The sequence below is a fragment of the Diabrotica undecimpunctata genome, chromosome 5 (genome assembly GCF_040954645.1).
Source record: "Diabrotica undecimpunctata isolate CICGRU chromosome 5, icDiaUnde3, whole genome shotgun sequence".
In the NCBI taxonomy this organism is placed as follows: Eukaryota; Metazoa; Arthropoda; class Insecta; order Coleoptera; family Chrysomelidae; genus Diabrotica; species Diabrotica undecimpunctata.
The window spans coordinates 155,818,228-155,843,393 of record NC_092807.1 but is presented as its reverse complement, the minus strand read 5'-3'; positions in this window follow the sequence as shown (position 1 = coordinate 155,843,393).

Sequence of the window (25,166 nt, the reverse complement as noted above, 5' to 3'; positions counted from 1 at the left end):
TTATTTAGGTTTTTAAATAATTATAGTTTTTAATTATTCGTGAAAAATTGTCGTAGCGGCAAATGTTACAACTGCCCCCACCCCCAAGGTGGTAGTAACAGTGATCAAAAGCAACAAATTATGTTTATTCAGTGTAAGTACAAAAGTTATACAAAAGTACAAAAGAAGTTATATTCTTACGTAAAATAAAAACAAAAACTTATGCTATACCAGGAGGAACAAATAACAAATGCTAACGAATTTTATGCTATACGGAGAGGAACAGTGAACTTAACCTAACAAATTATGGATCAATCCTATTCGTCACTATGGCAAACGTATAAACCTTCTTGGCTCGTGCATACTTCATGTGACCAACCTTTAAATTCAATGCATTGAACCCAACCTTCCCCTGGCTGACTTGAACCATATGGTTCACAGCATACAAGGCAAAAACACTCTTCATCTTTTTCATCACTCTCTTGTTGTTGTTTTTTAAATGATTACTTTTGTTTAAGATTTTTTGGTTTTAGTTTAGGGTCAGAAAATTTTTTCTAACCGCTTTTTTTCTTCTTCTCTTCATATTCTGCCCTAATTTTTTCCTTTTCATGGGTATCTGTGTATATGGCCGATTTTCTTTTCTTTTTTCCTTTATTTCCTTCTTTTCTAGGCAGGGCTTTGGAGAAAGGTCTGACTGCTTCCGGTGTAAACTCCTTAGCTGAAGAAGCACGTGAAGTTGACGCTGTAGGAATAATATTTAGTTCATTATTGATTTTATCTGTGACAGAAAAAGAGATGTCGCTGGTGCGGGTTCTTTATTTTGTTGATTTCTCTGGTTATCCAGTGTAGGTTCATCATCTCTTTTTCCTGATTCTGTCGTGTTAATTTCAACATCGTTGATCACTTTATTTGCTGGTGGAGGCCGATCTGTGACATAAGACGGTGCATAATCTAAAGGTGTAAATATATTCTCTATTAAAAGGAAATATTCCCGAAATGTAAAGCCTACTTGGATGTTGCTGGATGTCAGTGCCATCGAAAGTGTTATAGCTACTAGGAATGGGATATTCTAAATGGTCATAGTTTTCACTGGATTGCTTCGCATGCATGAATCGCATCCCAAATTAATTGCTTTTTTAATGGCCCATATAAAGGGCGATCAAACAATTGTAACTTATGAGAGCAGTGAGACGGGAAGGTTAACACAACAATGCCGTTCTCAGAGCAATAGTCCAGTGCCTGAATAGAAATATGAGATGCGTGATTATCTAGTAGCAGCAGGATTTTGTGATCGGTAGATGCTGACGTATGTTTACGAAAGTGTTGTAAGAATATAAGAAATTCACTTTCTTGCATCCACCCGCTTGCGTTTTCCGCGCCTGTACTTCCAGTTGGACCATCTCGAATAAAATGTTCCTGGTACCGAATCCTCGGAAATATAAACATCGGAGGAACAAAATTTCCAACAGCATTTATCGCGCAGATTAACGTGACTAAGTTTCCACGTTCGGCAGACGTCAATGCTCCAACTTGCCTTGTTCCCTTTTTAGTGACAATTCTATTGGGCCTTTGGACTGTTGTGATCCCAATCTCATCGACATTGTGTATGTCTTTAGGGTCGAATTTATATTTGTCCATAACTTTCTGCAAATTATCAAAAAAACAGGAAACATTATTCTCGTTAAAACTAGTGGCACGAGCTAAACCTGTTGGTTGTGTGCACCTTAATGAGAGTTGGGGTTGTCGCTTCATAAATCTGCTGAACTAATCTTCTGTAGCCATCTGGTTTTGCTGCCACTGTGGCTACATTGCTAACTTATATTTATTGGCTAATTCGTATGCAAACTTTCTGATTTCTTTCGGACAAAAACCATAATATATGTTTGCCACTCTTACAATATAATTTGCCATAATTTTTTCTTGGTCTTCGGTAAAAACTTTGTTCCAAGCTGGTGCTTCCTTTTTAATTTTAAATCGTCTTAAAGAAACATGACACAAATCGTACTTCTTTGCCGATGCAGGAACGGATATACCATTTTTTATTTCGGCGTATACAGCTTCATAAGTTGCATTATCTTTGGAACCTCTATTACTTCTTTTAATTTTTGTACGAGGCATTCTGGAAATAAAAAAATAATATATTAAGAAACCAGAATGCTTAAAATCGTTAGTGGAGTCGGTTGTAACTAGGTACAATACCTTTGTAAGGTTTCTTTGTTTTCATGATACTCAAGCCACTTTTTTGACGTAGTAGCATAGGGCAGCCTTTCCTTTTCCACAAATTGGTTTTTTTTTTAGGCGACTCTTCTGGCCAACAAATGTGGTCTAAGAAGGAAGTGCTAATTTTTCGGTTCTGTAAAGTTTGGGTAGGGCTAGACATCAATGTTCCTGAAGGCGTTGTCTCCTTCAACAGTATATTGCTATGGATAATAATGGTGTCATTTTTCTGAGGTATTTTAATGTTATTCTCTTCTTTTACTGCATCTAGAACTTCACTTTCTTTTGTTTCTTTACATCCGATCTTTAACTTCCTCCATATTTCAAACAACTCCTTTGCTGATTCGTCACCTGTCCATTCACCCATTTCAGCACGGTTAAATTCTTTTCTTCTTTCCAACGGAATTATTGATTCAAAATAAAGAAAATGTGAAATCTTAAATTCAGTGGGTTTAATTCTACTTATATTATTTTCCTTGTTTTTTTCCAAAATTCTGGAAGGGTCTTGCATGCATTTGCCAAAGTCTATAGCATTTATGTCACCAATTCTTTTCAATGCCTACTCCGAAGAGGTCCTGAAAAAAGCTGTTGAGGGTGAAACAGCTGGAATAAAGGTAAATGGAGTTCCCATTAACAACATTAGCCGAAAACATTGAAGATCTTTAGAGACTGGTGACCAGAATAGCAGAGTATGGAAAAGAGTATGGTCTAACAATGAATGTCAAGAAGACGAAATTTATGAGAATATCGAAAACTCAAAGAAATAACGAGAATCTTCTAATAAACGAAACCAACGTCGAACAAGTGGACAGATATGCATACCTGGGAACAATGATTAACTCCACAAATGATTACAATCAGGAGATAAAAATAAGAATAGAAAAGGCTAGAGCAAATTTCAACAAAATGAGAAGAGTTCTATGTACCAGGGATTTAAAACTAAAACTAAGAGCTAGGTTGGCGAGTTGCTATGTTTTTTCGACTTTATTTTATGGAATGGAATCTTGGACCTTGAATGCGACATCAATGAAAAAACTGGAATCATTTGAGCTGTGGGTGTACAGAAGAATTCTGAAAATATCATGGACAGAACACGTCACAAACAAAGAGGTTCTGGGAAGGATGAACAAAGAAATTGAAATTTTAAATTCAATAAAAACAAGAAAATTAGAATATCTCGGACATATTACACATGGAGACAAATACACCTTGCTCCAACTGATTATGCAGGGAAAGATCCAAGGAAAGAGAAGCATAGGGAGGCGTAGAATGTCATGGCTGCGCAACCTGAGAGAGTGGTACGGATGTACATCAAATGAACTTTTCAGAGTAGCCGTCTCAAAAGTCCGAATAGCTATGATGATTGCCGACCTCCGCCGCGGAGATGGCACTTGAAGAAGATAGCATTTATATTATAGGAGTAAAATCCACACTTACAAAATCCGTTTTTAACAGAATCCTCACTAACTCGCTCTATAGCATTTTCTAATAGAAAGGGAAAGGTCGCTTTGTTAACTGGCTTATTATTATTTGCTCTTCTCCAATTAAGAACAATTTTCCTCCCACTAGCTTTTAAGGGTACAAATAATGAAACGTCTGCTGGCTGCAGAATATGCGTTGCATTTGGGAAAAGTGAGTAAAGAAAAATTCCATTCTCTGCGCAAAATTTGCTGAGATTATAGGTCAAATGAGATTTATGACCGTCTAAGAAATAAAGTATAGGGAATTTCACGCCTTTTTGTTTTAGAAATGGAAGAAGTGTGTTACACACGTAACTATGGAACGTTTGGCTTGACATCCAACCTTTTTTAGACCTTCCTACAATTAATCAGGTATGATTTAGATGTAATGAAATAAAATAAAATATCTTACCAATGATCCAGTCCAGATTAGTATTTCTGCAGGAATTCGCTCATAGAGGTAAACAACCATAGGAGGATAAATTTGTCCCTCTGTCAAAATTGTAAAGAGGACTGTAATGCATTCTTTTTTCTGATCCAGTTTATAGTATAAATTTGATATGATTCTGAGGTCGTCGTAGTCAATTTTCTTTGATTTTAGGACATTTAGGACAATGATCAGGTATATTCAAAATACTTGTCATCTTATGCAAAGCAACAAGCGATTCTCTCTTCAAATAATTTATTTATATTATTTAACAAATTTGGTGTTATAGATGCAAAAGCGTTCGAAATTCTTAATTTCGTATCACGTGAAGTAAGGTGTAGTTGATACAATATTTTTAATATAACCCAATATAAATATATCTATCTTGATAAATCCGTATGACTAAGGTGGCCAGTTATATAGACCACCTCTACCTATACATTTATCATCACGTGAAAAATAACCAGGAGCTGGGTCCACTTTTTTGTTCGGGTGCTAAGTGGAATATTCTCAAGACGTATCCAAACATCTTGTTTAAGAAATTTCAAAAATTTATTCCATTGGAATTTCCCTAAAAAAATATGGGCCGATAAAGCACTCGCCCACATTGCATTGAATTATTTTCTAAATAAAAACAAAATGGCTACAAAAAAGCAAAACATAACGGCATATAATTTCAGCTATCAAACTTAAAAACCTCGCAATGATTTATACAGGTACCTTAATTTTATTTTCAACTTATATATCAGACAAACATTAAAAATGCAATCTAAAGCCCTTAATCGTATCGATTTTACATCACTTGGAGCCCGAACTTAACACACCACAGGAAAGCATGAAATTTGCATAATTTAATAAAATGGAAGCCACGGTAAATTGGTTTTATAGTAGCGTGATAGAGTCAGTAACAAATCAGAACTAATCAAACGCGAACCGCAAACCTACGGGTCGTGGAGGGTATTACGGCAGAATCTTAATAGTTTTATGTCTTTTCTAGAATTGTAAACCTATGTAAAAATACCTTAGACAGGACAGGTTACAAAACCCGGAGACATGCAACTTACGTCAGGAAATAAAGTACGAAGCCGAGTCAGTGATTTTCTATTTCCCGAAAAGGTCACCCGAAACAATAATCAATTTTTAACGAATTCTTTGTTCAAAGTTTAAGTTATGCTATTTAGGGTAGAATATAAACCTTTCTGTGAGTTTTTTTAATCAATTAGTTATAATTCGAAATTTTTTAAATTAATTCGAAAATATGCATGTATATCTCTTCTTCTTAAAGTGCCTAACCGTTCCGGATGTTGGCGATCATCACGGCTATCTTTACTTTGTTTATTGCAGCGCGGAACAGTTCAGTGCTAGTCGTGTTATACCACTTTAGTAAATTTTTAAGCCAGGAAATGCTTCTTCTTCCCGGTCCTCTCATACCATTTATCTTCACTTGGAGAATCAGCTGGAGAAGGCCGTAACGTTCTTGATTTCTCATTACATGTCCTAGATATTCCAACTTTTTAGTTTTGACGGTCATGAGATTTTCACATTCTTTCCCCATTCTACGCAGAACCTCCACATTAGTAACTCTGTCAACCCAGGATATACGTAAGATGAGCCTATAACACCACATTTCGAAAGCTTCGAGCCGATTCATAGATGCAACAGTCAGTGTCCATGCTTCCATTTCGTAGAGCAGAACTGTAAATATGTAGCAGTTCAGTAGACGGCATTTTGTTTTTAATGATATGTCTCAACTGTTGAAAATGGTTCTCATTCTAACGAATGCTGCTTTTGCTTTTATTATTCGCTGTTTAATTTCTGTTGAGTGGTCCCATTGGCTATTTAAATTGGTGCCTAGATATGTATATTGCTCGACCCTTTCGATATTCTGTTTTTTTATTGTAAGTTGAGCGTTTAGTATTGGTTTTTTACTAATTGTCATAAATTTGGTTTTCTTTATGTTAAGAGCTAGTCCGTATCTGTTGCTGACTTCTGTTATGCGATTTGTTAATATCTGTAAATCAATTAGATTATCGGTGAAAACTATAGTGTCATCTGGATATCTAATGTTATTCAACCATTCACCGTTTATTATTATTCCTTTCGCACAACCGTCTAAAGCTTCCTTAAATACCCATTCAAAATAAATATTGAACAACAATGGAGACAAAATACAGCCCTGTCGTACTTCACGTTCTATTGCAATTTTATCAGTTAACTGGTCTTCTATTTTGATTTTGGCCGTTTGATTGTAGTAAATGTTTCTGATAATTCTAAGATCTTTGTTGTCAATTCCAATTTCTTGCATTAGAGTCATTAATTTGTCATGTTTTACTCTGTCAAATGCCTTCTGGTAATCTATAAAGCATACGTTTATGTCACAATTCACATTCCTGCATCTCTGAAATAGCACCTGTACAGCAAAAAGGGCCTCCCGTGTTCCCAGAGCATCACGAAATCCGAATTGTGTTCTTGTTAGTTGTTCCTCACATTTTGTATATATTCTTTTGTGAATGACCTTTAGAAATGTTTTAAGTAAATGGCTCATTAGGCTTATAATTCTATAGTCTTCACACTTTCTCGCATTGGGTTTTTTGGAAGATTTATAAAAGTTGACACTAACCATTTTTGGGGAATTATGCCTGTATCATATATATTGTTAAATATATTTGTCACCCATTTTATGCCATCATAGTCCATAAGTTTTAAGAATTCTGAGTGAAAATTATCAGGGCCTACTGCTTTACCATCTTTGGTGCTTTTGATGGCATATTTTACTTCTTCGATTGTAAATGGTGGTCCAGATTTGCATTTGGTGTTTGTTGTAATACCAGTGTTACTTCGTATATCTTCATGTATATCTAGAAAAAACTAATGTAATAATAAAAATAAGTAAAAACAACTCAGAAAGAAATTGGTATTTGTTTTATACAGACTGGTCCTTAAGCAATTGCACAAAAAGAAATAGTAGATTCTACACATTACAATATTACAATTTAAGCCAACTTGCTTTAACATCTTGACTGGGTCACGTATCCCCAGAGGCATTTGCGTAATTTTTCAACTCAGCTGTAGTAAATATGGTCAAACCGTCGCATCTTGCTGTAGCGATAAAAATGGTATTTATACGTCATTTTAAGTGTAACAAATAGATATCGATAGCAAATTTTTAATTTTCGCTACTGATGGTAGACAACATAGACAGGGCTTCTGCTGTCTTCGGCTTCTGTACGCAATGTAGCTATTTTTCAATAATTTTAAAGTGTTTGTTTGTCCTTGTGTTATACAATTATATGTTTATGACATTTTTTTCTTGTCGGATAGGCCGGAATTGACGAAATGCCCCTGAAGATGATCTAGAGATCGAAAGTACTTGGGCAAGATTAAATTAAACTGTGCTCGATATTATGCCTTTTATTTGATTAAAAACAAATTATTGCCTCATTTTAGTGTACTAACTTAAATCCAGTATCCAGTATCCAGTAAACTCCAGTTTTTTGTTTATGTAGTAAAACTAAATAAATTATTAGGGGTGGGGTTTCCGCTTATTCCAGCGTACGGTATATATTTTTTAACAATATTCTTTTCATGAACATGACAAGTATATACCATAGTTTCAATCTACCGGAGAGGCTTCCCCGTTATTTTATATTTTACCACAAACTTCTTATATTTAAGATTGATTTCATCTTATACAATTTAAATTCCATTTGACAGGACAGTTATTCACATAAATTAAAGGGCTTAAACATATTTTACTTGTGAATAGCGTTTTAATCACAAACATTTCAAATTGGCGTAATATTTGAAAGGCATAGGTCCTTTGCTAAATTCTCTTGTAAGCTATTAGTTTCTTGGCCATCCCTTTTGCGCCCTCCGGTCGAATTCCTTAGTTCAGTTCAGACCATCGACTTAATATGGTCATTAGTAGTACGTTTGACTTGTTCAATACCAAATCTCATTAAATCTGTTTGGTCTTGAACATCACTAGTCATTTTACCAGAGACGGAGTAGCAAAACACATGTAGTGATTTATTTGTAAGTATTATTAGAAACTTGCGGAGAAGAACAAATATTTTTATCTAAAAACAATGTTTTGTTAATTTTTTAATTTAATGAATTCCATCTCAAACTCTAAAAAGAACTCATTGCAAAGATTTAAAATTCTTTTTAAGGTCAAAAATTATTTCTTTTAATTTCTATAACCACACGAGACGTGTATAATGTATAATCTTTACTGTTTATAACTATCTTCTTCTTTAGGTGCCGTCTGCTTAGCGAAGGTTGGCAATGACCTCTGCAAAGTCTGCCCTATTTTGGGCTTTCCTTATTAAACTTTGAAAGTCTAATCCTGTCCAATCTTTGATGTTGCGCAGCCAGGTCATTTGTCGTCTACCCGGGCCGCGTCTGCCTTCTATTTTCCCTTCTATAATAAGCTGAAGGAAGTTATACCTGTCGTGTCTAAATATGTGTACAAGATAAGACGTTTTACGCTTCTTGAAAATTTCTGTGAGTTCACGTTCTCTATTCATACGCCTTAAAACTTCTTCATTTATATAATGAATATAATATATAATTCATAATGCGGTCGGTCCATGGAATTTTCAGCATACGATAAAATACCCACATCTCAAAGCTCTCTAAACGTCGTAACTATCTGACTTTTAACGTCCAAGCTTCCACGCCGTGTAATAGTACCTATACACATTAACACTTTATCATGCGGTATCGTAGGGACAAATCAAGATTACGGGTAGTGAGTAACTGTCGCATCTTTAATAAGGTGTTTCTTGCCTGTTCTATTCTACATTTAACCTCTTGTTCTTGGTCTAAGGTTTGATGTATCCAACAGCCTAGATATATAAACTTTTTCACTTTTTAATTTTTATATAACTATAGTCAAACAATAAATTCGAGAGGTTAACTTACTTTCAAAAATGAAATCTGACACCGTGAGCTATTGAAGAAGGATACCAAGGAAATTTTAGAAGAACCACTAGTATTTAATGCAAGGAATGAAGCTATTGTCGAACGGCCGGTATTCAGCGAAAATTTACAAAAATTTCTACTACAACAAATCACGCTTTTATTTCAACGAATAATGTGTAGTCGATGGTCCTTTATCCATGATGGTAAATATCTAATTAATTTTGTTTAACTGATTTTAATTTTTTTTATTTTCAGACCAAAGAAACAAATCGTTATGCCCTGCAGTGTCAGAACAAAAAAAATAAAAAAAACACTAATGTCGCCGAAATTAAATTCAGTTTTACATGCGCCAGTTGATTGTTGAGATGAAATGCACATACTTGGGTTTAAGTAGGGTTTGGCTTTAATGAGTTTTGTTTTTAGTAAGTTGACATCATGTTTAAAGCCTCTTCCATTGTCGACTCTACTTGTGTGAGTGTTTTCCCCTTTACGGCTATACCAAGGATGTCAGCGTAGACAAAACTCTCAGTCTGAGGGTGCCTTGGTTGGTCGTTGGTGTAGATGTTAAATAAGGACGGCGTTAAAACGCTTCCTTGGGATAGGCCATTTTTTTGGGTTCTCCATCTGCTCTTCTTTCCATTTAGCATAACGTAGAAATGTCTATTACACAACAGTGATCTACTGATATTTACCAGGTCATAGTCAAGCAGAGTGTTATAAATCTTAGTAAGCAAGGTTCTGTAGTTTATCGTATCATAGGCCGCTGTGAGGTCTATTAAGGTCACTCTCACTTTCTCTTTCTGCTGAAATCCCTCCTCTATGTATTCTGTTAGGTTAAGCACTTGGCCTGTGCATGATTTACCTGGTCTGAAGCCTGCTTGTTGTGGGATTAGTTTTGCATTTAATGTTTCCTGGATGCAGTTTAAAATGAGGCGTTCATACAATTTATACAAATGGCATAGCAGAGATATCGGACGGTAGCTGCTCGGTAGTTCAGGGTCTTTCCTAGGTTTCAGAAGGGCTACTACTTTTAATTTTGGAATCTGGTACGTAGAGCGACATATGTTAAATAGATCGAGCACCCATTGTCTCGCTTTTTGCCCGAGGTGTTTTATCTGCTCTGTTAGGATTTCGTCCACCCCAGGTAATTTTCCATTTTTCATACAGTCAATACCATTTTTGAGCTCTTCGGTGGTAAATGGGTTTCGCAAGAGAGTTGTTTCCTGGTCTTGAGTTCTTATAATCTTTAGCGTTTTGCAACGATTGTTTGTTTTGCCATTTAGAAGCAGTTGGTGGGCTGTCTGATTTGGCGTTATTGCACATAGCTCTTGCATCTCTGTGGGATCACCATTAAGTTTTTTGATCATATTCCAAGCCTGCTTACTACTGTGCGTGATATCCATCTTACTTAAAGTCTCGCTCCACCGTTGTTGTCTGGAGGCACTTAGTGTTTGCTGCAGTCTCTTCCCTATCTCTCCTGTAACTTCGAGAAATGGGTCTTTACTATATTCTTGGGTGTACTTTGTCATAATGTCTTTTGCTTCATCGTTCAGACCAGATATGTAATGTTGTTGACATCCTCTGGGTATGTGTTTACATGAGATTCGTTTTACAAGTTTGATGAACGTATCATAGTTTTTGGGGATCGGGACTATCTTTTTCACTTGTATTTCCAATTCATCAGCAAATTTTTCCAAGTTCCTTTTTTTGAAATTAAACGTTCGTTTAAAAGGGATTTTGGGAGCTTTTATAGCGCTGTATACGGTTATTCCCACAGGCCTATGTTGCGTCTTCGGTATATTCTTATATACCTTTCTAACGCAATGGTCCTCTTTTTATTTTAGGAGATGTCGAGACTTTACGACACATAACTTATAAATTCCTGATGTCGCGCATCAAAGCATTGCCAATGAAAGCATGACGAATACCAAATTCACACACTCAGCGATGTTGGTCGTGCAGGCTGAAGAAGATTTAGAAGGTATTACGTAAAAATGGTAGAAGAGGAAGAAGAGCAAGTAGCACAGAGGAAACCAACACCTCATTGACATGTGATGGCTGTAAAAAATTTTATTGCCTGTTTTTTGTCATATATTTCGTGACAAAAAATTAAATTAGTAATTTACATACAATTTTGATATTACGTTATTACGTTTTGTTTTATGAAAATAAAGCTTATTTTTCCTAAAATATGTTCTTAGTATAAATGTATTTCAAAAAAATATATAATTACGCAATTGTTACTTATAAATTATGAGTCATGTGAGTCCTCAATACCATCTTAAAAGCACAGGCCAAGTATGTTTTCTAGACCATCTGGCCGGGCTCAAAATGTCCGCTTGTATCTTAAATGAGTTCGAGAAACCGGTGTTGAGCTACACAGCATTTTCTGACGACCTAGCGCGTGAGTTCACGTCGGCATCACGCGTCCGTATATAACTTTTATGTGTGAGTTTGTGATTGTCTCTCATGGAAGTTAGTTTGTTAACCAAAAAGTTTTTATTGAAAAAAGTGAAAGAATAATCTTCTTTTTGCAGTACCGTCTCCTATCGGAGGTTGGCTACCATCACAGCAATCTTTGCTTTGTTGGCTGCAGCTCTGAACAACTGTATTGAACTGCACCCATACCACACCCTTAAATTTCGCAACCAGGAAATCCTCCTACGTCCCACATTTCTCTTTCCCGAGATTGTTCCTTTGATTATGAGTCTAATCAGAGAGTACTTTTCTCCTCTCATTATGTGGCCCAGATATTCCAGTTTTTTCGTTTGTATGGTTTTTATGACTTCGATTTCCTTCCCCATCTTCAGCAGAACATCTTGATTTGTTACTCTTTCTGTCCATGGTATTTTCCACATTCTCCTGTAACACCACATCTCGAATGCCTCAATGTTTTTGATGTTTATCTTTTTCAGTGTCCAGGCTTCCGTGCCGTACCGCAGAACGGAGAAAACATAGCACCTTAACATTCTCGTTCTTAAGTTTATATTTATGTCCCGGCTGCATAGGAACTTTTTCATTTTGACAAACGATTGTCTCGTTATCTCTATTCGCCTCTTGATTTTTCTTGTCTGGTCATTAGTATCAGTGAAGCAAACCCCTAAATATTTGTAGGACGTAACTCTTTCAACTGGCTGATTAGTTATGGTTAAATTCACATTGGTGTATAGCTTCTTTGTTACAATCATGAATTTAGTCTTTTTGATGTTCAGTTTTAGACCATACTTTTTGGTATGGGTTTTCTATTTGCTAGGTTATCTGTTACTATTAGCGTGTCATCAGCGTATCGTATATTGTTAATTAACTCTCCGTTTATGTTCATACCAATGTTTTGTTCTAGGAGCGCTTCCTGACACATTGTTTCGCTATATATATTGAATAATAGTGGAGAAAGCACACAACCCTGACGCACACCTCGACGAATCTCAATTTCTTCGGTTAACTCATTATCAACTTTGATTTTTGCTGTTTGTCCCCAGTACAACTTGGATATGATGTTAATGTCGCGACTGTCGATGTTTTTGCTTCTTAGGATTTCATACAGCTTTTGGTGTCTGACTTTATCGAAGGCCTTCTCAAAATCTATGAAACCTAGAGGTCTTGGTTTACATGAGGAGAGCCATTTCTTTTGTATGATGCCTGTTCTATAAATTGTGTTAAAGAGGTTCACCATTATTTCAAGTGCGTCGTCGTCTATTAGTTTCAACAATTCTACAGCAATTTCATCTGGTCCTGCAGCTTTACCCCCTTTTGTGTTCCTTATAGCATATTCTACCTCGCTTTTTAGGATTTCAGGCCGTGTTGTGTCGTCTGTAGGTTCTGCCACTGCTATTTCTGGTCTTTTGTCTGCAAAAAGTTCTTCAATGTAGTCTGTCCATCTTGCCAGTTTTTCATTTAAATCTGTATTATTTTACCTTTTTTGTCCTTTACTATGGATGCTTGTTTGAAAGAATAATGGTGTCTCTTAATTTTTGATGTGTGCAATTTATTTATTCCATATACTTTAATTATTGGCAATCCTTTTACATAATATAGATATTTTCCTCCAATCGTTTGGCATCAATTTTTCTGTATCGTTTTTAAGATTTTGTTCCTTTTTTTCTATTGTGTAAAATTTCTCTTAGTATTTTAATTGTAAACGATGTTTTTTAAGTGAATTGTCTAATCCACCAATAAAGTGTGCTTGATAGCTTTGTAATAATTTTTAGAAAAATTATATAATATATTATAAAATTATAATAGAAAAAACTAAAAGTAAAATACCATAAGAAAATACCCAACCGATTTCAAATAAGATTTCAGTGCTCTTAATAACTTCAATATTTGCAAAAGGTTAGCTATCCCTTATATCTTACAGTTGTTCCCGTAAATGGCAAAGGTGTTTCCGGAATTATTTGCAAACCGAATCGTTCTAGGGTTCACTCCGTCTTGATGTGAAGGGCTTGATGTGTACAGAATTAAGTAAATGGTTTTGCTTGATGACGATTAGCTTAAAGGCTTAGATGATTGGGATAATCATATTTTGAGGTAAGTATGTAGAAACGCATTTCGAAGGGTGCGGTTAGGAATTGTATATATATATTGATTAATTCAACGAACCGGAGAGTATGGAGGAGTCTTACAAGTTCTGCGTCAACTGCAGTAGTTTAATCAATCGGAATCATTAGGGAAAACAAACTGTGTGTTTAGAACAAGTATTGCGGCGTTTCTTAATTAAAACTTAGCTAATTCTAATATCTGATTCCTTCTCATTTATTTCACAAAACTGAAATTCAATAGTTGGTATGGTTAATATCTATTCGCTTTATTACGTTTTATATTTTCTAATAGTTGGTGAATAAACATACAATATATTTTAAATCCGTTAGCAAATTTGGAGCGCCATTAGTAGGATTAAAAACAACAGCCTTTATAATACTAATAACACAGGCTAGCTAACATTTAAATGTGATAATATTATTTGTTGCAAGGTTTATTATATAAAATTCAAACTGTATATGATATATACAGTTCACTACTACTGTGATTATTGATTAGTGTAGTAGTGTCTGGGGTTTCGGACGACTGAAACCTCGTAAACTCTGAAAAGGACATCAGAGAGGATGTCGAAAGCTCGGCGCAATGAAAATCAACGCGGGTCAACCCGGAAGACTGGTTTAATAATAAATTTTATAATAGTTTTAATCTTAGTTTTATGTTTAATATATATACATATATATATATATATATATATATATATATATATATATATATATATATATATATATATATATATATCGTCGTCGTGGATGTGAAGAGAGCTAACCCACATTCTCTTAAAAATGAGCTAACTGCAGCATCGCAATCAGAAAGAAAGATTTTATAATGTAGTGAAGAGATCTAAGTGAATATGTTGTTTCAAATGGTTTATATTCTAAAGTGTGAAAGGACGCTAAGTGAATTCACAATCTTTATTTTTTGGAGTGAAGTGATCTATGCCACTTACCACCACCAGGTACTGAACATATTGTCAGTGGTGAACAGAGCTATCAGACGCTTGAGCTTAGTGTACAAATAACAACAGACAGATAAATTATTATGACACAGTCGATTGGTCACCTTATCGTTAGCTGGGGTTTGCTGTTAAAGCAAAATCTCATGGTACTTGATTGTAACAAGTATTAAATTTATTTTATTTGAAAGCGTCTTTGTCTGCGAGTAGTTATAATCGTAAGATAATTTTATTGCTGTTTATTTATATTGATATACAATTTGCAATGCAATTGAGGTTAGGTTTAAGACAAGTGGGTGTACGTGTACGATCTGCAGATGATAATAATATTTCTGATTGGGTACATTGATTTGAGTGTAAAATCTTGTTGCAAAGAAAAGTTTAATCAAATTAAAAACGTACAATGTCGTATCCATCATAAATAGTAATAATAAAATAATAAAATCCCAGATAATCGAAAGGAGGTAGTATGTAATCACATTAAATCACTACCGGTCATTGATTCTCACTATTGTCAAAGTTCAACCAAAAGGAAATACTTACCTTCTGGTTTATCTGAAAAACGACTTTACCAGGATTATTTAAAATACTGCGAAGAGTATCAGGAAGATTTAGTGTCGTTTTATTATTATAAACATATATTCAGCACCGAATTTAACTATGGTTTCCAAAAACCAAAACAAGACCAATGTAGCTTTTGCACGCAATTCACAAATAAAACCGAAGACGAAAAAGAGAAACATCAAGATGAATACAATTTACATCAACTTCGAAAGAAGGAGGCTAGAGAGCATAAGAAAATTGACAAAGATCGTGCTAAAATTGATAATATTTTCAGCACCTTCACAATTATATTATAAACGGAAACTAAATACCTATAGTTTTACGGTGTATAATCTCAAAACTACTGTTGCTATTAACTACATGTGGCATGAATTGAATGGTACAAAAGGATCATCAGAAGTAGCTACATGCTTATGGAACATGCTTTCTGAGCTACCATCTGAAGTGAGTGAATTAACATTTTATTCTGATACTGCAGTAAGTCAAAATAGAAATTCCATTTTATCTGCAATGTTTATAAAAGCTTTGTCTTCTTTTGATAATTTACAAATTATTAATCAAAAATTCATGGAATCCGGACATTCCAAAATGGAATGCGACAGCGTTCATTCTGCGATTGAAAGTAGGGGACGAAAAATAAATATATATGTGCCTGATGGGTGGTACACAGTGGCAAGAACAGCCAAAGTAAATCACCCTGTACACGTCATCAAGGAATTAGATTATAGCCATTTTATAGATTTTAAAACTTACAGCGAAAAATTAATTATTAACAAAACAAAGACAGTCGATGGCGATGTTATGAAGTGGCTAAATATCAAATGGCTGCAATATAGAAAAGAACACCTTGATAATATCAATTATCAAGGTGTTCTTTAGACCTATAGAAGATTATATTATAATCTTCTATAAAACACAACTTAGTCAGGTAGACTTCAAACAATTGTGCATTCGTAGAAACACTCGAGTTGACAACAATGTTTTCAGTAAGGTTCCGAAACTGTATCATTCTTCTTTAGGAATAGAGCCTAAGAAACTAAAAAATCTATAAGATATTTGTAGGTCAGGTACTATCCCAGCCACCTACCATGATTACTACCTCCGACTTTTAAAACCAATAGAGAGAATCGCTGCAGACGATTCGGAATCCGCGTAGAGATAAAATAATAAGATTACTGTATTAAATAATATTCAATGTTAAAGACTAAAAACTAAATTAAATTTATTATACTTTTGTGTTATTTTTGTATCCAAAATTAAACATTTTAAGCATAATAGCATAAGCATAATATCACCTTGTATTATTTAATTTCGTAGACTTAGATCTTTTCACACAACAAAAAACAGTATGACTCGTGAAAAGTTATCTAGTGGTGAATGGAGCTAAGTGAATGAAACCCTTCTACCCTCATATAAATCAATGTTTTATTAGTGTTTGGTTCAGTACAAAGTAGGTAACAATTTGTTTGATAAATCCTAAAAAAATTTTAGGAATAGTTCAATGAGCAGGAAAGTTATAAGCTAAAATGTATTTTTTCCTGGACATGGTAATCTAAAATGCTCATTATCTCGAAACTGACTTTTATTGGTTAGCTCTCTTCACATCCACGGCGACGATATATATATATATATATATATATATATATATATATATATATATATATATATATATATATATATATATATGTATATATATATATATATATATATATATATATAGTTTGAGTTTGGTTCTTGAACCTTAAAACCTTAATATATATTTTTTTAGTGGATTTTCTTGGGCTTAGGTTCATAAAAAAATTTTGATTTGATACTAAGACATTTTCATATATTTTTTCGACGTTTCGGCAGGAAATCCATGCCTTTTTCAAGAAGTAATATTGACTAGAAAAACATTTTATGACATATATAATACGGTTTAAAAGTTAAACTTTTAACTTACCAAGCATGTAAAAATTCGGTACTAACAAGTAGACGTCACAATTAAAATAATATTAAAAACATAGGACATACCCACTAAGTCACTACATGTAAAATGTATTTTAAATCTAATGTGTTGTTTATTGATGTTAGTTTATCGTTTAAACAATCAGTTATTTTAACATCATATGCGTTCTGAGATTATCTTTTTATGTGTTTTTAAATTAAGTTAAAATATATTTTGTTCAAATTTTTGACATTTTTTTTATCATTTATTGCATTATTATTTTTTTTATTTGTATAGACTCTAGAAGCTCTCTCTTCTTCCTGTTGGGTTTACTTCCCAGGATCTTGGTTTTCTCAAAATCAAATTTATGTTTTTTTTTTTCGTTTTCATGTTTTGTGAGGGCAGTTGAGTTTTTTTTGTCATATTTGTGGGAACGTATTCTTGAGTTAAGTGGACAAACCAGTCAGCTACTTAACTCAATTATATTCTCCATTCTTTGACTATTTTATTGTGTTTTATAATTTTATTAATTAATTCTGTTAATTTTAAATAGGTAAAAGAAATAAATTAGACCTACAATCAATTTAATTTTACTACCCAAAAACGACCGGTTTCGCTTTCTAAAATTTGCAAAGCATCTTCACGTCAAACGGTACAAAGTAAATTAAATGATGCCGGTACAAGAATTTTTATATAATGATTCGTGATACATAGTTCAAACTATCCTGTACTGCTGATAACGGGTGATCTTCGGTCAATGTTGAGACTGTCTAACAATTAACGAGGAAGTTTCTTGGGGGGAGACATGTTAACAAATAAAATAGGAGTAAGGTATTAAATTAATAAAGTTATTATATTTATTCGAGAGATATATTTTTGAAACGGGTGTTAATTTATTGAAATTTTTTACAGAATGAGGACAGTTATATGACAATGAATGAAATTAGTTGTGCTATTTTGTGGGTGTGCAATTTCTTCGACTTGTAATTATCAAATTTTTTGGATAAAAAGCATTTAATTTCTGTGTAGGCAGAGAATTGTGATGTCAAATGTTAAAATTATAAAACTAAAACACAATTAAGGAACAAACAGAACACAATTAAAAGAAAAAAAAGACATAAAACTTTTTAAAAAAGGGGGCTTATTGGCACTACAAGTAGTACTCTCTTTCTCTCTTGATAATAAAAATTTTCCTTTTGTAAATATATTTAATGTTTATTAATATTAATATTATTTTTTTATTAGTATTATTATCATGATAAATTAAACATATGCGTAAGTAAGTTATGTATATTGTCATTTTTAAATACTTTTGAGTATTGCATTTTAATTTGTATTGTATTATTATATTGAATAATGTTGTAGTGTATTGTATTGTATTTTTATATTAATAACAAAATTAATAATGAATTTTACTGCAGGGTATGTGTAAATTTTTTTTTTTGGTATTCAACTCCTTTCATACATAATATGAAAATAAAAATATACATTTTCATCAAAATATTGATTCAATCCTTCATTTACTATACTCCTATTACAGGTCAAATGTTGTTTATATAAAGCAAACGATGCACCATATACCTATATACCTAATTCTGTTTCTCTTTCTTCTCTATCTTACCTATACCATTACATAAATTTGTAACGGCGAACGCGTGTATAGAAGTATAACTTTTACCGGCCACACCCGTTTTTTTTATTACACTGGTACGTTATTTAAAACAACAAAACTGTCGCAATAAGCTACACCCAAAATTGTCTTCTTAAATGCATTTCCCGTGACGTGTGATTGTTTGTAATGTAAAACATTAAATTCTGTGTTTTTTATTCATATAAGTTTGCTCTCATATTTGTTACCACAACTCAAACTTGAAATTTCATGTCATAAGTTTTAAAGACTAATCTTTAAGAATAAAAATGTTGCTACAGCTGGTCCATGAAAATGATCAATTTTATTGATCTCAGAAGAATCGTAAAAAATGGCAAAAATCGCGGCACGTTAATTTATTTAACACCTTTATAAAAACTGGGTTTAATATCGGCAAAATACAAAAACTGCATAAGAAAGATGCACTATTTGTCTTTAAAACCCATTTTAATTTTTGTCGATAGGACATTTGGATCAAAACATATGGAATTTTTACCGTCGAGCTGATACAAATTTTATTGAATATTGATTTAGCGCGCGTAACTGACATGCAAAATCGACAGCCGCTTCAAGCGTTGTTTTTAAGGGAACGGTTCATTTTAGACAAAAAATACTTAAATACATTTTTGTTTAAAATTATCTCAGGTACATTTTTTATTTGAAACATTTTTTTCTACGGTGTACAAATTCTTAGTAAATCGATTATTTTGCATTTTTACCCGCTACAGGAGGATTTTTAGGGGGAAGCCCGGAGGTAAAAATAGTAAACTTTTTTGCATCTTTTTTGGAGTTCCAAAATTAATATTCTCTGCAAAAATTAGTTTGTTCGTATGAATTTTAGGAGTCAATTCTCTGACGACTGAACTAAACTGGCTAAAACTATGTTAATTGGACAAGGGCCACAGAAAAAAAAATATGTCTGTAATTGCTAGAAACCATAAATTTAATTAAATCAAGAGTACGAAAAGGATAGAAATGGTTTTAATTTATGATGAAGAAGCTTTACTACTTACATACTTAAAACACCAGATATTAATAACAGACTTAAACAAATTAGATACGTCCAAAAGGCATTATGAACATATTAAACGAACTTTTGACTTCATATTTAACTAAACTATGTAACCACATTCCAGGTATCCAGTTGAAATAGACTAAACATTCTCTGGGTTTCAACTTAATACCGGCCTTGAAATTTCCAGTCTGAAGTAATCATAGAATTTGCAAACTTACTCTTTGCGTATTTGGTGGTGCTTTGTGAAGCAGACGAATTTACGCGAAATAGCGCTTTTAAACCACATTCTCCACATTCACTATAAAACCGAATCAATCATGTATGAAAGTAGGTTATGTATAAGACTTACCGCTACATAGTTCCCAACTCCAGCAGTACAGGGATTCCGAGACCCTACTCTGACTATTAGATTTATTTGCGCCCGGTATTTCACGAATGAATGAGGTTATTTTTTCTTTTCGATATACTTATCATGTTTAGACAATAAACTGTGTAGAAAATATAAAGATAGACGCTTCCGATGCAGGACCATTCTAGGCCATGATAACAGATATAGTTTAAATAGAGTTTCAATAAAGAAATATTAACATCACTATCAGGAGACAAATCAGGTATAAAACAAAAATTGTAAATATGTTTCTAAGAATTCACTGTGTTAACATTTCCTGAGAAATATGAACTTTTAAAATCCTACCAGAGATCTAACAGTCATTAATATTCATTATCGATAAGTGTCTACCGCAAGGCAGCGGAGGATAGCCTCTGGACAGGATCGTACTTTTATTTTCGATTTGCATTTCGATTGTTAGGTGTGTTTAAAAGCCGATCTTTATCATTTGCTACCGAAGCTATAGTAGTTGCAAAAATATTTACGTATTTCCAAAACTTCATTTTATTTCATCATTTTTAAATAGAGTACAAAAAGAACAAAGGCAAAAATATTTTAGAAAATTATTTTCAAAATTGAGGTGTGTCTTAACTCTTTGAGACCCTGTGTACATGTGTATGTACATAGTTTTTGTTGTTTTGTTAAATACCAACTACTCGCTTATCTATACCGAAATAGCATTCAGTCACTCAAATATACATTTACGATCCACATTTTTAACTTCTGCTTCCATCTAGTGGTCAACAGGTGAAGTTGTCAGCGATTTTGTTGTAAAGTATCAGCTGTTTAGTTGGTAACCGATACTGCTAGTCTTATTTTACGAGAAACTGTTATCTTTTGTTAAACGAAATCGATCCAACTTTTTAAGTGTGATTTATAAGGTAAATAGTTTTTTATAAAGTACAAAACATTGCCATAAAAACGATAGTTTTGAAATAAACAAACATTTTTTAGATGCACATGAGCATGTACAAGTGGCCTGAAAGCCTATTTCTGATTGTACATTTGTGTGTACATATGGTCTTAACTTGGGTTTTAACTTAGTATTGTTGATTGCAGATAACATGGATTACAAAAGAAAAAAATATGATTTCGACAACCCAAAACGTCTCCAAGAGTTAATTGACCTGATAGAGGACGATAACGTATCAGAAATAGACAATTTGGAAGTTCCCGGAGGAGAGAGTTCTGACGAGGAGGATGGAATTCTGAAAAACTGTGAGAATAAATCTATTATAAGACAAGGGGTTGATGCTTTGACCAGACGTGACACTGAGACACTGGAAGAAGGTGATGGCAGCGAAAATGATAACGAGGAGTTAGGGAGAACTTATGATTCAGACGACGAATATATACCAGATGAAGTTGCAGGTTACTCGGGTACAAAAAAATTAGGAAGTAAAGTATGTTTCTCAGAAAAGGATTGTTCTAAAAAACCAAAAAAAAAGAGAAATTAAAACAAAAAAATCGGTTGCCTGTAAAGTCGGTTTTACGGGCGAAAATTTTACGTGACAACGTCTTTTTCTCGGTAGAATAGTCATTGATATGAATATTATTAAATTGCATAATAGGAACAAGGAATTGCCGCTATAAACTCAGTTTCTCAACTTTTGTGTCAATCTAACAATTAATCAATCAATCATAGTTTACGATAATGAAATATTAGTGTACAATTATTTACCTTTATTGTTGTAGTTGTTGTAAATGACGAATCTACTCACGAATTGAAGACAAATCTCACGATCTCACGATTAAGGTCTTACATCTTACGATTTTTAAATTTTTTTTAAATTTCAAGTGTTTCTAATAAAATGCATGGGAGGAAATCAGCTTTTTTTAGATTGTCACCTTGAAATATCCATAAATTGACTGTATTTTTGTATCAAAGTGGGCCACTCCAATTAACTCAATTAATATACACAAAATAATATAAACAAAGCTTAAAAGGTTCTTTATGCTTTGAAAGTGGTTTATAAACAACTGAATTGTAATGTATATTTTACCGCCTTTAATAAATATGAAGTATAGACTAAATTTTGTGTAAAGAACAAACATTCAACAGACCTAATAGTAAAAACATATTGATTTAATTGTGAATTTGAGATAATGTGCTGACAAAATGTTAAATCCTAAGAAAACAAAATTATGTTTTTATGTATATTCATTATACTTAATACTCTTGGGTAAAATACCTCATATCATATATGTCTTTAGACACAGTTAATAATTTTCATTGAAGTTTAAACTATAAAGAATGTTTACAATCATTGCTCAATATTAAATGGATAAATCCATAGCAATATTATAAAAGAATATAGGTCCCTAGGTAATTTCCTAAAATTATATCTGATACTGGTGGTTCCCCCTAAAATAGGACACTGTAAGCACTCCACATTTTCACTACAGACACAGCTGACGATACTTTCAACGATTTTCAACTTTAGCGATTTAACGCGCCTAATTCTCTAGTGCCGCGCGCAGCGGACCGATCATGTTTGAGTGGGAGAGAGACGCAAGGCATTCGCCGTCCGGCGGGCCTCTCTCTCGTTCGGTGACTCACTGTAACAGACGTGAGCGGGCGTTACACTTTTTGACCCACAACCTAATTTAAGACGTTGTCACGTCAAAAGAGAACCGTAAAGTGGACTAAGGTATCGATAGATTTACATGGCATCCTACTTCCCCAAATACAAGTCTTACAGAGCCATATTTCAGTATTTTTCAAAGTATATTTCAAATGATTTGTTTGAAAATATAGCAACATTTACAAATGTATATGCCTTACAGAACGGAAAAAATTTTAGACCAACTAATGAGAGAGAAATTAAAATTTTATTTGCACTTCATATAATGATTGGAAATTTAAACAAATTTCCCAAAATTATGAAGTACTGGAAAAAAAGCCTTGGTATTAGAATGTTCCTAGATAACATGTCTAGGGACAGATTTTTCCAGCTTAGAACATGTTTACATCTAGTGAACAATTTGGAAAGACCAGCAGGTGATACAGATAAATTTTATAAGGTTCGTCCTATCATCGACGCTGTCAGAAAGAGATGTTTACAGCTTGAACTTGAGGAAGTACTTAGTGTTGACGAGTAAATGATTCCTTACACAGGAAAACTTTTCGTAAAACAATATGTGAAGAGGAAGCCCTGCCCTTGGGGAAGAAAATTATTCGTCTTGTGCGGAAAAAGTGGTCAGGCTTTTGATTTTGTTTTTTAATCAGGGTAAATCTACAGAGCTGAATGCAGATAATAAAACAAAACATAAATAAGGGGCATCTATCCTTCTTCAACTAGCCGAAAGAATTTCCACCAGTGAAGGCCACAAATTATATTATGACAATTATTTCTCATCCTGTGAACTACTTGAAATATTATTGGCCAAAAAAATATATGCTGAAGGGACTATTCGAATAGATAGGTTTTACAAACCTCCTGTGTTACCAGATAATGAAATGCTGAAACTACCGAGAGGTTCCGTAGATGAAGTCAATAAAGAAAAAAATGTGGTGCTAGTCAAATGGTTAGATACAAAGACTGTGAAATTAGCTTCCAATTATGTTGGTGCAGGTAATTTAGACATAGAAGATGGGACAAAAAAGGCTCTTGTTACGTAGATGTTAACCGACCTGAAATTGTCAAAGATTATAATTATGGAATGGGCGGAGTTGATCTAACGGACCAGATGATTATTTGCGAAAGTGGACATTGCGTGTTATTCTGCACTTGATAGACTTCGCTCTCACCAACAGCTGGCTGGAATACAGTAAGGACTGCGACAAATGTAATGCAACCAATAAGGATCGAATGAAATTTCTAGACTTCAGAGTCAGAGTTGCCGAAAGCCTAATAAATATGGGCAATTCAGTAAGTAGAAAACGAGGAAGACCAGCATCTTCATCTCCTAAACCTTCTATTTCAACATTTAAAAGACGAGGAGAGACGAGACCATTTTTGGAAATACAAAACGACAATTTTGGTCACATACCGGAGTTTGATTCTAAGAAGGAGGCTACTAGGTGTAAAAACACAGATTGTAATGGACGTAGTCATGTGTTCTGTACAAAATGTAAAATACATATGTGTTTAATTAAGTCTAGAAACTGTTTTACAGCTTTTCATGAACAATAAATATGTAATAATAATTACTTTAATGAAGATGATTTTAAAGTTTCAAATAAATGTCTTTTAGAATAATTATCTTCATAATATATATAATTTTCTAGCTTATATTCCTGGATTCTCAGATTGGTGTCAATAGAACATGGAACTTTATTCGGCTTACGACTGTAAGCGTTCGGCTTACGGTAGCTGGCATTGTCCTTCACAATTACACTAATTGGTGCTATATTTGTAAATAACTTCCTTGAAAACCAGTTCTTAAATAATTCTGATGTGTTGTCATCATAATAGTCGACACGGGAGTCCTTAATGTTTTTGCATGACAAGGCTAAATCATTAAGTATAAAACCATTTTTTTTTCTGCACAGATTATTGTAATACGTTTTTCTTTATTTGATAAAGCTTTTGTTGTACAGCGACAATAAGAATCTGCCCAACCACATTTTGGAACGTCATGGGTGTCAAGCCACGTCCCATCCAGGTAAATAATTTCTCTTCCACTTTCTCTGTATTTATGAATTTGAATTAAAAATTCCGTCCTCCATATTTGTAGACTAGCAGATTCCATAATCACTTGGCATTTATCGATCGTTTTTATTTTAAAGCCGTTTTTTAGAAGACATCGCCTTACTGTCTCACTAGCACTTGATTTATGTGTCAAGTAATTTTTGAATTGTATTTATAAATGATAAACTTTCTATGTATACATAATTTATGTAAATATTTTTAAATTCAGTTAATAACGGTATAAAACCAGCTTTTAGCCACATCTCAATTTTGAAAATAATTTTCTAAAATATTTTTGCCTCTGTTTTTTTTTGTACTCTATTTAGAAATGATAAAGTTTTGTAAATATGTGAATGTAGTATGAGTATATGTAAATATTTTCCGATGTTAACACCTTGGCTGCCATACCGTTTAAAAAAAATCTATCTTTGTGGCCACAAACCTTTTTTGTGTTAGTTATTGCTGTATTAGCCATCAACGGTTGCTGACT